The sequence below is a fragment of the Lampris incognitus genome, chromosome 1 (genome assembly GCF_029633865.1).
Source record: "Lampris incognitus isolate fLamInc1 chromosome 1, fLamInc1.hap2, whole genome shotgun sequence".
Taxonomy (NCBI): Eukaryota; Metazoa; Chordata; class Actinopteri; order Lampriformes; family Lampridae; genus Lampris; species Lampris incognitus.
This window is the reverse complement of record NC_079211.1, coordinates 20580205-20592001: the sequence shown is the minus strand read 5'-3', so window position 1 is coordinate 20592001 and position 11797 is coordinate 20580205. Positions and strand designations below refer to the sequence as shown.

General features: G+C 45.0%; 1 pseudogene; it reads right to left on the bottom strand.

Moving 5' to 3' along the window:
• Positions 1 to 3093: 3093 nt before the first annotated feature.
• Positions 3094 to 5415, bottom strand: LOC130109618 (CCHC-type zinc finger nucleic acid binding protein-like; annotated as a pseudogene).
• Between the last annotated feature and the right edge of the window lie 6382 nt (positions 5416 to 11797).

Sequence of the window (11797 nt, the reverse complement as noted above, 5' to 3'; positions counted from 1 at the left end):
ACAAAAACTTAATGAATTCTTCTATGAACTGTCGAGCTAGAGCCCTGTTTGGCCTGAGGCCTTCTCTCATTCCCTATTCTTCTCCTCACAAAGCCAAGGGACCCGGTACAAAAAATTTCTTATTCAGAAGACTGAATTAATTCTGGCTAACGAGCCAGGGATCATTCACATGCTCAACTGTATCCTTTGCTCTTTTACCATATTCATGAAATGAGAACTTCAAAATGATAAAGAAATCAGTGTAATCCACTTCATTTGTGTGCTTCATGATGTATATGTAAACAGTTACCGTATCACAATTCTGGGTCATTTTAACATTGTTAAACTTATGAATTGCCATCAGTTTAATTTGATGTTCTGAAAATAGTGCTGCTTTATTCATCATTACATTTTGTTTTTGTTTTTTTGTTTTTTTTTAAGCTTGGCTCTCACCATACCAGTTTTCTCAGTTTAGACTGAAAGATTGAGGAAATTCCTGGTTTGGATCATAAGACAGCAATTTTTGAGCCAGGTTTGGGGGAAGACACTTGCACTGTTCACTTGTCATGTGGGAAGATCATGGTATTATTTTTTTGGGATTTTACCCCCTTTTTCCTCCCCAATTGTACTTGGCTAATTACCCTATTTTCCGAGCCATCCCGGTTGCTGCTCGACCCCCTCTGCCGAGCTGGGGAGGGCTGTAGACTACCACATGCCTCCTCCAATACATGTGGAGTTGCCAGCCGCTTCTTTTCACCTGACAGTGAGGAGTTTTGCCAGGGGGACGTAGCGCGTGGGAGGATCACGCTATTCCCCCAGTTCCCCCTCCTCCCCGAACAGGCACCCCGACTGACCAGAGGAGGCACTAGTGCAGCGACAAGGACACATACCCACATCCAGCTTCCCACCCGTAGACACGGCCAATTATGTCTGTAGGGATGCCCGACCAAGCCGGGGGTAACACAGGGATTTAAACCGGCGATCCCCGTGTTGGTAGGCAAGATCATGGCATTCTTGTACCATGAAAACAGTTATGTTTTGATAACGCCATTCCATGATATGTTTTTCCAAATCAGAATCAGAATCAGAATACTTTATTCATCCCCGAGGGGAAATGCCAAGTGCAAGACATTTGATCACTGCAGTTTATTTGGAATAGCATTCCAAATAATGTGATTTTTAATAGTGGATGATTTCGGAATCAGTGATGAAAACAAGGAATAACAAACACTCGATGAGCTACCTACACTTTCCATATCCAGTTATGAAAATAATTTATTCACAATAATGTTTGTGAACTTATCAGTCTGCTACAATTCAAGCATTTGACCAAAAAAAATAAAAAATTACCATATATAAAACTTACGTCCTAGAAGATGTGCTGAGTGAAACTCAAATTTCCTCATGCGTGATGGGGAAAAAAATTTGAACTGCCCAATCCTAAATTTAGCAAACTTCATTTGTGTATTTTGCTTATGTCTGTCCTCCCTTTGTGTTGAATATGAATTACTCATGTTGTCCTATGATAAATTTCTATATTCGTATGGATTTGTGACACTTTGTTTTTAAGCAGAACACAGTTTTTGAATACCCTCCACTGTCTGCATCCTCAGACTGTTGTTCTCACCTCTTAATTCCAACAGTGGCACTGCTTTTGACAGTCGAAGGTACACTAGTGCATGATCATTTTAAAGTTGGGACCTAAAAGTTATATTTTACACTTTTTCCAGTGTTTGTACATATTCAGTGATTTTTGATGGCTTTTGGGCCTTTATCACCTGGGTTTTATGTGTGTGATTTTTTTAAACCATGTTTTATATTATTTTCGCAGTACTGTAACCTGGATGGCACCCTCCACCTCAGCTTTCACAATGTATCTAAAGTCCGAATTTGAATGATCCTTTTCTAATGAGGAAATTGATTTGAGTTGATCCATTGGGATCTGCTTGAAGGCTTTCAGTGAGAGGGGTTATTTCTTCCCAAAAAACAAAAAAAAACCTACCGAGATTTTGTTTTCATATAACATGATGCTTTCCAGGTTATTTTCAGCTAGAGAACATTATCTTAAATGTTTGGAATGTAGATTTATACTATACCAGTAATAGCCAAGTGTATGTTGGCATTTGTTTTTTTATCATTATTCACTTTTGATACTGTGAAAATCTTTCGTCCAGAAAGATTAAATACAATACAGTTTTGACAAAATAAAGTGTGGTGTTTCTTTCTGCCTTTTATCCTAAGGCCCCATGTCTTTCATATGCGTGCAATGATTCTCTATACCAGCGTTTCTCAAAGTGTGTGGCGCGGGGGCACAGAGGCATGGCGGGGGGGGGGGTAGTGCAGAACTTCTGTTCACGGCGGAACAATCAACAAAACGTGATTTCATGAGACAGAGTCTGAAGGTTCCCAGAATGGAGAGATATTTGATAGGGATGAAAAGAAAGACAGGCGATGCTTCCAAGACAAACAAGACAAAGTGCTTTGCTGATGGTAATCAACCGAAAACCAAGTTAAGAAAATATGACGAAGCCTATCTTGCTCTTGAGTTCACGGTGAATGTGGTGGGAGATAAGGAGAGACCAGTGTGTAGTTTTTTGTTTTTTTTTCCAGTCCAGTCCCCGTTCTCCATGTTTATTGTCAGGTTTAAATTTCAGCTCTATCCTTTAGTCTGCAGCTTGCCCCCTACCTTTAAGACCCAGTACAAGCAAAATTAAAATTTTTACAGTAGTTCTAAGTGATGTATTGTACAAAAATAACACTTTGATTTTTTTTCCAAAACATTCGTCTTCATCCAAACTTAAAAACTGTTTTTGTCTTAATTTTTTTGTCTTTTCTGGTCTGCCAGTCTGTCTTATTGGAAGATAAAATCTCCCATCACTTACTTTTGTGCCCCTCCTGTTGTGATCCCGCCCCCTTTACAGTCAGTGGGAGAGGCTTAAAATTTACTGTACTCTCTCAGCCAAACGGCTGGGCAGAGGGGGTTCTTAAACAAAGCTTTATACATAGTGACAACAAAACCAAACTAAAAACACAAACTCTGGTTTCATTTTATCAGTGCAGAGCAAAGAACATTTGTTTTGTTTTGTTTTTTTAAGTGTCCACCCCCTTTCCTCCTTACAGCTGCTCTGACTGGCTGGTCCAATGCTGACAGGACCAATGAAAAAGGAGGATAGAGATAATTGAAGAAAAAAAAGAGAAAGAACAGCATGAATGAGAGTGGGTGGGGGGCTGTGGCCTCGATGGTGCACTCCTTGGCCAGATGACCAGACTTCCCACAGTTGTAGCAGTTCACCTCAGATGCCTTGCTGCAGTGGATGGCAACATGACCAATCTTCCCACATCTGTAGCACTTCACCTTCTCACAGCCTTTCTGGATGTGTCCAAAGTCATCATAGGAGTAGCACTTCTGCTCATTGACGTGATCACAGTCCCGGCCCACATGCCCCGCCTTCCCACAGGTATAACACACCTGTTCCCGCTCCTTCTTGGGGTCCTTACAGTCTCTGAAGATGTGCCCCCCTCAGCCACAGTTATAACAGGCATCCTCAGTCCGCTCACAGTCCCGGGCGACATGTCCTGGCTCTCCACATTGATATCAGAACAAATCTTTACCCCGTCCGCGACATTTGCCCCTTCCTCTGCCGGCGTTGGGACAGTTCTTGATCCATTGCCCGGTATGGCCACAACCAACACTCGTGACTGCTTATCACCACAATGACGACTGGACACCCTACTACACCTCATGACGGGACTCTGCCTGTTTGATTTTCGACCAGTGTGTATTTTATGTCTGAAAACTCTTGCAACCAATAGTATGAGACCAAAACAATTAAGACGCTTTGAGACATTACACCCCAGTTACACCAATAAGCCACTCGAGTTCTTTCAGAGAAAACTTGGTGCATACCATCAGCAGGAACATTGCTTTGTAAAAGCTGTATCAGTGAACAACAAAGCACTAATGACCTCATACAAAGTTGCATACAGAATTGTCCAGTGCAAGAAGCCACACACAATAGCAGAGGAGCTCATACTTCCCACGGCTTTAGATATGGTGTCAACTATGTTTGGTGAGACAATCGCCGCAAAATTGAAGGCTGTCCATCTGTCCAATGACACAGTTGCAAGACGTATATGCGACATTTCAAATGACCTTGAAGAACGCATTGAAAAACTGAAAGACAAACGTTTCGCCTTACAAGTGCACGATGCTACTGACAGCAATAAAGACTGCTTGTTTATAGCTTATGTTCGCTTGGTCACGTCAACAGTCACTGTGTGAGGATCTGCTGTTTTGCCAGTACATGCCAAGTAGAGCAACAGCCGATGAGCTCACTTTTACCTGCCAGAACATGAGCTGAAATGGCAGAACTTGTGTAACAGCTTGGTCTGTGTTTCTTGGTTTAAGAGGAAGACGAGTCAAGAACTCACAGCCACGCGGATACTGGGATTTTCATAGTGCTCGTCATCCATGGCTATTACATCAACCTTACCAAGCCCGGCTGTACAGCTACTATTGCAACACACATACATGGACAATAGAGGCCACACGTAACCAAAACGTTACTCTTGAGTTAAGAGGCAGAAAGAAAAACAGGAGCTAAATAACATGCGTCCATTCACAGCATGCGTGCCACTCAACTAACTCAAAGAATACAAGGCGCTGTTTGATGATATTGCTTCTCCAGTAACTTGGCAAGTATGTCTTAAAGGTACATTTCCTAATTTCGACTGTTACATATTCCGCCCTGGTTAGACAAAGGCTGACCCCAGCCATACACAACTGAGATTCAGTCTATACTTAACATGCTCTCATACGTGGCCAAGCAGCTAAGGTGTTGGAACCAAACAGGATGATATACAGTGAAATATTCAAGTAAATGGCATACATGGCAGTACCATACATAACAAAAGTCCTTAATGACATTCAAGAAGAAAAGGAACAAAATCTAAACCTAGGCTTTAAAGACAAGTACAGTATGAAACCCATTTTTGTTTGTTGACTTCGGAAAGAACACAGTAAAACAACCAACTCTCAAACTCACTCTGTACCCTTGAAAATAATTTTGTTTTTTACAGCACAACACTATCACCACCTTTCTGGTAGACTGCATGGAGAACCTAAACCACAGTCATGCAATCATCTAGTTTTCAACTGACACATCAAGAACCAAAACCTTTTACTTTAGGTCAATTCTTTCAGTATGAAAAGGGTTGGTCCACTTATTGTCTGACCACCCAGAGGTGATCCTGGGAACTCGTCTTGGCTGTAATGGCCAGTGAGTGCAGGGTCAGAGGAGAGTCATGGTTTTTAGTGTCCTGAGTCATTTCATCAGTCTCTCGTACAGAGTTCTGTGTAGGGTGAATGTAGTCAGAGTCAGTGATGCAGGCATTGTCGTCAACTGGCACATTCCTGAAGACATATGTTGCCGCCATATTGACGACACTTCAAACATTTGACATTGGACACTCCAGGTCAGAGGACAAGTTACTCTCCAGCAAATCAGGGCTCTGACTTTCAGAGACCATACTATGTCCTGTACGCCTGCCAGGCGAAGCTGTGGCCCACGTGTGGAATGGCTATAGGTTCACCACATGAAAAACTCTAGCCTCCTCCCTAGTGTCGACCTTGGTGAGACTGTAGTTCATATCAGACGTCTTCCAGGAGATGCAGTATGGGCCAGTGTACAGTAGGGCCAGCTTGGCTGTGAAGTTAGTTAGTGTGTCCAACCTGGGGTGGAACTTCACCCTGACAAGGTCTCCAACCCTGTACAAAATGTGATGACATCTCAAGTCATAGTAGCACTTCTGATGATCATGACTCATATTAGGCAGTGCTCGGGCATGATCATGCACTTCTTGAAACAAGGCTCTCAAAGTTTCAGGGTAGAGGATTCCTGAGTCATTCAGTCATCCCACGTGGGCTGGGTGACAAGGTCAAGTGGAGTCTCCAAGTTTCATCTGTACAATATCATAGAGGGACTAAGACTAATGCTCTTGTGAGGTGCAGTGCGCAGAGCAAAACAGATCTGGGGAATGAGTTTATCCCACGATGTGTGCTTGTCTCCAACATATGCATGAATGGCTGTTTTGAGTGTACGATTAACATGTGCAGTTGCATTCGTCTGCGGATGATATGCAGTAGTGAGTCTCTGCTCAGTCCCATTTGCTGACACTCACAAATGGTATCCTTCTGTCTGACATGAGGTATGATGGAGCACCGTGTCAGGCAAAGACATCACTGGTGAACTTGTTAGCTGCAACCTGAGATGTTGCTTCCCTCACTGCACTCACTTCAATCCACTTGGAAAAGCAATCCACAAAGACAAGGATATAAGCATTACTGCTTGATGTGTGAGGCAGCAGGCCAATATAGTCCACGCCGGTGTACTCCCAGGGCCTCAGTGGCTGAATGGGGACCATAAGACCAGCTGGCTTTCTCTGACTTGGCTTTGTGATTTGACACACAGCACAACAGCCTATGTATTTCTTGATATCAGATGCCATATTCGGCCAAAAGAACCGGTGCCAAAGGCATGCCAGTGTCTTTTCAATGCCCATGTGTCCGGCTGTGGGATGATCATGATAATACTTCAGTAGACAACCATGGATAGCAGTGGGAATATAAAACTTCATTTGCTTTAGTGGGTATAGACCACACTTTGTTTTTGAGTCAAGAAAGCGGAAGAGACCACCCTGAGCCACATACTGTGGGGGATCATGGCTGCCTTCTTCATTTTGTTGGCCATCTTCTAACTGATGAAGTAACTCGTCAGTCACAGGGTCCTCCAGCTTCAGCTGTCGAACATGTGGGTGGTCTGTTAACATCACCAGGGGCAGAGCACGGAAGTCCAGGCTTCCGATCATGGCATATGTGGGCAAGAGATCCATAGGAGTGTCCATTGCAGGGAGAGGATTGCGGAACAGGGCATCAGGCACCTTGTTACGTTCACAGGTTTGTGGACTACACTGAAGTCAAAGTTCTGGCAATGAAGGGACCATTGGGCCAACCTGTCAGAAGGGTTAGGGCGGGACATTAGCCACCGAAGGCTGCTGTGGTCTGTTAAAATAGTCACACGGAGGCGTTCAACATATGGCCTAAAGTGTTCTAAGGCCCAAATAACGCCCAGACAAGCCTTCTCTGGAGTTGAGTATGGTTTTTCAGACTTGTGCAGAGCACGACTAGCATATGCCACAGCAACATCTCTGCCTTCCTCATCTCTCTGCATTAACGCAGTCCCGAGGCCAACATTGCATGCATCTGCATGAATGAAGAAAGGACGTGTAAAGTCCAGGAATCTTAGCACAAGTGCTTAAGTTATGCAGCTTTTCAGGAGATCCATTGCTGCTTGGCATTTGCTGTCCAAGCTGAATGGAGCATCTTTTTTTGTGACAGCAAAGAGCAGTTCAGCACATCAAGCATAATCCTGAACAAAGCGACGGTAATAACCTGATAGGCCAAGGAACTGTTGCACATACTTCACAGTAGATGGCACTTTGAACTCCATCACGGCTTTCACCTTGTCGGGATCTGGGTGTATGCCAGACGGGGTGACACGGTAGCCAAGGAAGGTGAGTTTTTTGAGACAGAACTGACACTTGCCCAATTTCAATTGCAAAGACTAAAGGAGAGGACTCTGAACTGGAACAGGCTGCATTGTGTGATGAAGGCAGTTTTTGGCTTTGACTCCTTGGCAACGGCCACCTGCCAATAACCCCGAGCAAGGTCCAGGGTGGTAAGGAACTTCCTTCCGGACAGGAAGTCAAGAGATTCATCTACGCGTGGTAGAGGATAGGAGTCCTTCACAGTCAGCTGACTGAAACCCCGAAAGTCCACACAGAACCTTGGATCTCGAGGGGGCCTGTTCACAATGACCACGGGGGGGGGGGGGGCATGGCCCTGATGCTGGCTCAATGATGTCCTCCTGCAGCATCTTCTGCACTTGGTCTTCAATTATTTGTTTTTTTGCAGGAGAGGTGCAGTAAGGGGGGAGGTTGACAGGTCTGGATTCTCCAGTGACAATGACATGTTCGGCCAGGGAGGTGCGGTGAAGACGACCGTCAAACAGATCTCTGTAGCCTTCAATTAGCCTTAACAGCTCTGCTTTCTCTGCCTTCTCCAGGTTGGCTTCTTCCACTTTGTCATGAAGAGCAGCTGGTGGAACTTTGAGAAGCATCATGGTTCTACTCTCCAGGTCAGTTGCATCCAGGCTGCTATCATCAAGTTCGTCTAGGTAGGATGGACTCACTGGCCATACATGTACCTACCAGAACAGTGATCTGGTAGGTATATGTATGGTCAGTGAGGCACAAATCATAAAGTCCATCCCCAGAACTAAAGGAGAAGAGAGGTCAACGATAACAATGAACCGCTGATGGATACGCTTGCCCATAAACCCAATGGTAAGCCAGGTGGTCCCTAATGGGTTACAGGCTGTATTATCCGCAAGCCGGCTTGGTGGGGCTGACCATGTGCTGATTAAGGTTTGACTTTGAATATTTTCAGGAACCATGTCTGCCCTCACACCTGAGAGTGGGCGCCTGTATCACGTGTGGCATCCAGTGCTGCGCCTTTAAAGTTAACTCTCACTTTAAATGGGGTGCTCCATGGTGACTGTGAAGTTACATCTTCCACATAAATGATTTGAGCACAGGCTGGTCCTGTGGGGGGGGGGTGAGACTGGTGGAGGCTGAGTCAGTGTCTGGGGGGAGGGTTGCCTCTGCAAAAAGTCCCCCCACCGGAAGTTTCCCTGCCTCCTGCTCATTGGCATTGTCTCTGTCATTGTATTCCCATCTTCAGCTCTCGCAACATCCACATCGGAACTCCGGTCTGGAGGCGGGGCTTGTGGTAACTCAAGAATGGACCCGGGAGGATGTGGGGGTCCCCGGGGGGCTGCGGAGCAGTTAGGGCAGGTGCAGAGGTGAAACCTGGCATGGAACATTTGAAGCAGTGTACGTCCCGTTATCAGGTTTATTTTTCACATGAGCACAGGGCAGCTGCGTGGTGTTAGAGCCAAGGACAGAATGGACTTCATGTGCTCTCAGCACTAATTCAGTGACTGATGTGACAGGCATGCCGTAAAGTGTGGCTCTGTACTTCCCTAGAGCATGCTTACAGATGAGCTCAATTTGTTCCTGTTCTGGTGATGGGCTTTTCAGTTTTTTGAATTCACTGAGCATGTGGGAAACAAATATGGGTAGGGGTTCCTCGGGACTCGATGCAATCCAGGATGCCTCTCATGACACGCTCCTGATTGCCAGCAGGTAGGAAGACCATTCTGAATAGCTCACAAAAGTAAGCCCAAGTAACTGTTGAGTCTTATCTTTTGCAGAAGGCTCGCCCGGTTCTTTGATTCAGGTCGACATAGGCAAATAAGAAGTCAGACGGCTTCTTGCTGGTTCGTGATGGTTTATTTGGCATACAACAAATAGTTCACAGGTAATGCTGCAGCGCTGGAGACGTACCCTCGGTGCAACCGGGAGTCGTCTCCCAAATAACAGAAACACATAGTGATATATACTAAAACAACAAGGCGTGGTGCTTTTCGGAGACAGGTGTGATCTTCTTTTTTGGTTTCCCTTCGTCATTGTCGATTACGTTTTCCTCATGTTGTTTTGCAGGTGTCGTTCCTGCTCCAAGGCCGTCCTAATCAGGCCGGCGTACACAGACTCCCTGGCCGTTCTAATCAGGCCAGCATACAATGGTCCTACTCTCAGGCCCAGCTCCTTTATAACAACATGAGTGTTGAGCATGCAGAACCACTTTCTTGGTTCCTTAGCAAGGAAACATGGTAGCTCTCGGAGAATCAGAGCATCTGTCACGTCAAGGAAGGACCTGTATGTATTAACCGACTAGCCAGTCCTCTAGTTGGATTACACCATCGCCAGTGAACACAGAAGGCTCCAGTTTAGCTTGGTGCAGTGCAACTGCAAGGACTCTGGTTGTATTGCTCAGTTCAAGAGAATCTGACTGAAGGCGTGAGACAGGTGTGGCGGCTCGAGCAGGACCAGGTGTCACCATGTCAGAATATTCAGGTCTTCTGCTTGAGAGGCTGGGCACATAGGGCGTCGAAGCAACCACTGGGATAGGATTAGCAGGATGAGCGGGGGGGCTTTGGTGCCTACCTTGTCGATTTGGTCCCAGTGTTCCAAAATATTTCTCTGTAGATCAAGAGAGTTGTGCAGATACCGCTGAAGCATGTCGACTTTGGCCTGCAAACGCTTTACTTTCAGTTCAAGGTCTGTAGTAGTGTGTCTAGGTGCACCCCTACTTGGAAGAGACATAAAGCCAGTGTCATTGTGAAGATCTGTCAAGTCAGGATGAGTTGTTTTCAAAAGCTCAAATATCAGTTTTGTTTTTTTAAATTACTCAGGTCAATAACAGCAACCAGCATATGAGATTATAAGATGAAAAGGCATGAGCATCAAAACATTATACTCATTTAAATCACTCTTTGAGAAGAAAAAAAAACTGCTGGAAACGCTCAACAGAGCTAAAGCCAGGAGAAAATGTAAAATAGCATGAACATATAATTGAATATAACCCTTGAATGAAAATAGCAGTCTGCAAGAATAGAGTCACAAAATGAGTATAATTCACTTACGAGTTATGACACATTTACAGTTACAGGCCTTATAGTTGTTTTCTCACAGTTCACTTTTGTCTTAATGTGCCGGTAGTTAGCTACAACCATTTATTCCATTTATACAATCGCGTCACCCTAATACAGTCAGAGCCTTGACTGATTCACCTAAGGCGATGCCTATTCCTCCGGACCGGAGCTCTCCTTTATCTGTCTGTATAATGTATGACCTCAGTGTGTCAACACTTCTGCACAACTGAAGCTGATTTGGTCCAGCCCCTCTCATTGTCCAGCTTTACTGCAACACTGTTCCCTGGCTGAAGTTCAGGTAGTGGTCTGGCTTTGTACTTTGTGTTGTACACTCTACTGTATCTCTGTTTGGCTCTGTTGTTGATCTGCCGCACCTGTTGAAGGTTAGCCTCCAGGGTAGGAAGTGTAGAGCGGATTTGTCTGCCCAACATTAGCTTGTTGGGCTGGGCTGTGCTGGGTTGGGCTGGGCTGGGCTGCCCCCCCCCCCCCCCCCGTCGCCTGCAAGGGAGTTGCTCTGTAGGACAACAGTGCTAAGAAAGAATCAAATTGTCTCACAATCGGTTTAGCCATTGGCTTGTGCATAATGAGGGCTTGTAGTAAATGCAATTTGATTGATTGGTTGATTGATTAATTGATTTGCTTGAAATCAAAAGTTTTTGAAAACTGAACAAAAGCGTTCCCTGAAAATTGGGGTCCATTATCTGTAATCAGTTCATCTGGGCATCCCCACCCGGCAAAGATGTTCTTCAGACTAGCTATAATTGTATCTGCAGACACATTAGTGAGGTGAGCTATTTCTATGTATCTTGAAAAACAGTACACAACTACTAAGTAGTTCTCTTTGTTTAACTGGCAAATGTCTGCTGCTACCCTTTCCCACAGGCAGCTAGGAAGTGGTGTACAGATGAAAGGTTCTCTCCTCTGAGTGGGCTTAATCTCCTGGCACTCTCTGCAAGTGCTGACTATTCCTTGAATGTTTTTGCTTATTCCGGGCCACACTTTGCACTCTCATGGCACTTAACAATACCTTGGTGGCCGTCATGTATACATTCCAATATCTCAGTTCTCATGCTCTGGGGCACCACAATCCTGTTGTTATACAACACTAGCTCTTGTGATATTGTCAAGTGATCTCGGTGTCAATAGAAGGGTTTTACCTTTAGTGGTACATCAGCAGAGTACTCAGGCAACCCATCAGTCATGTA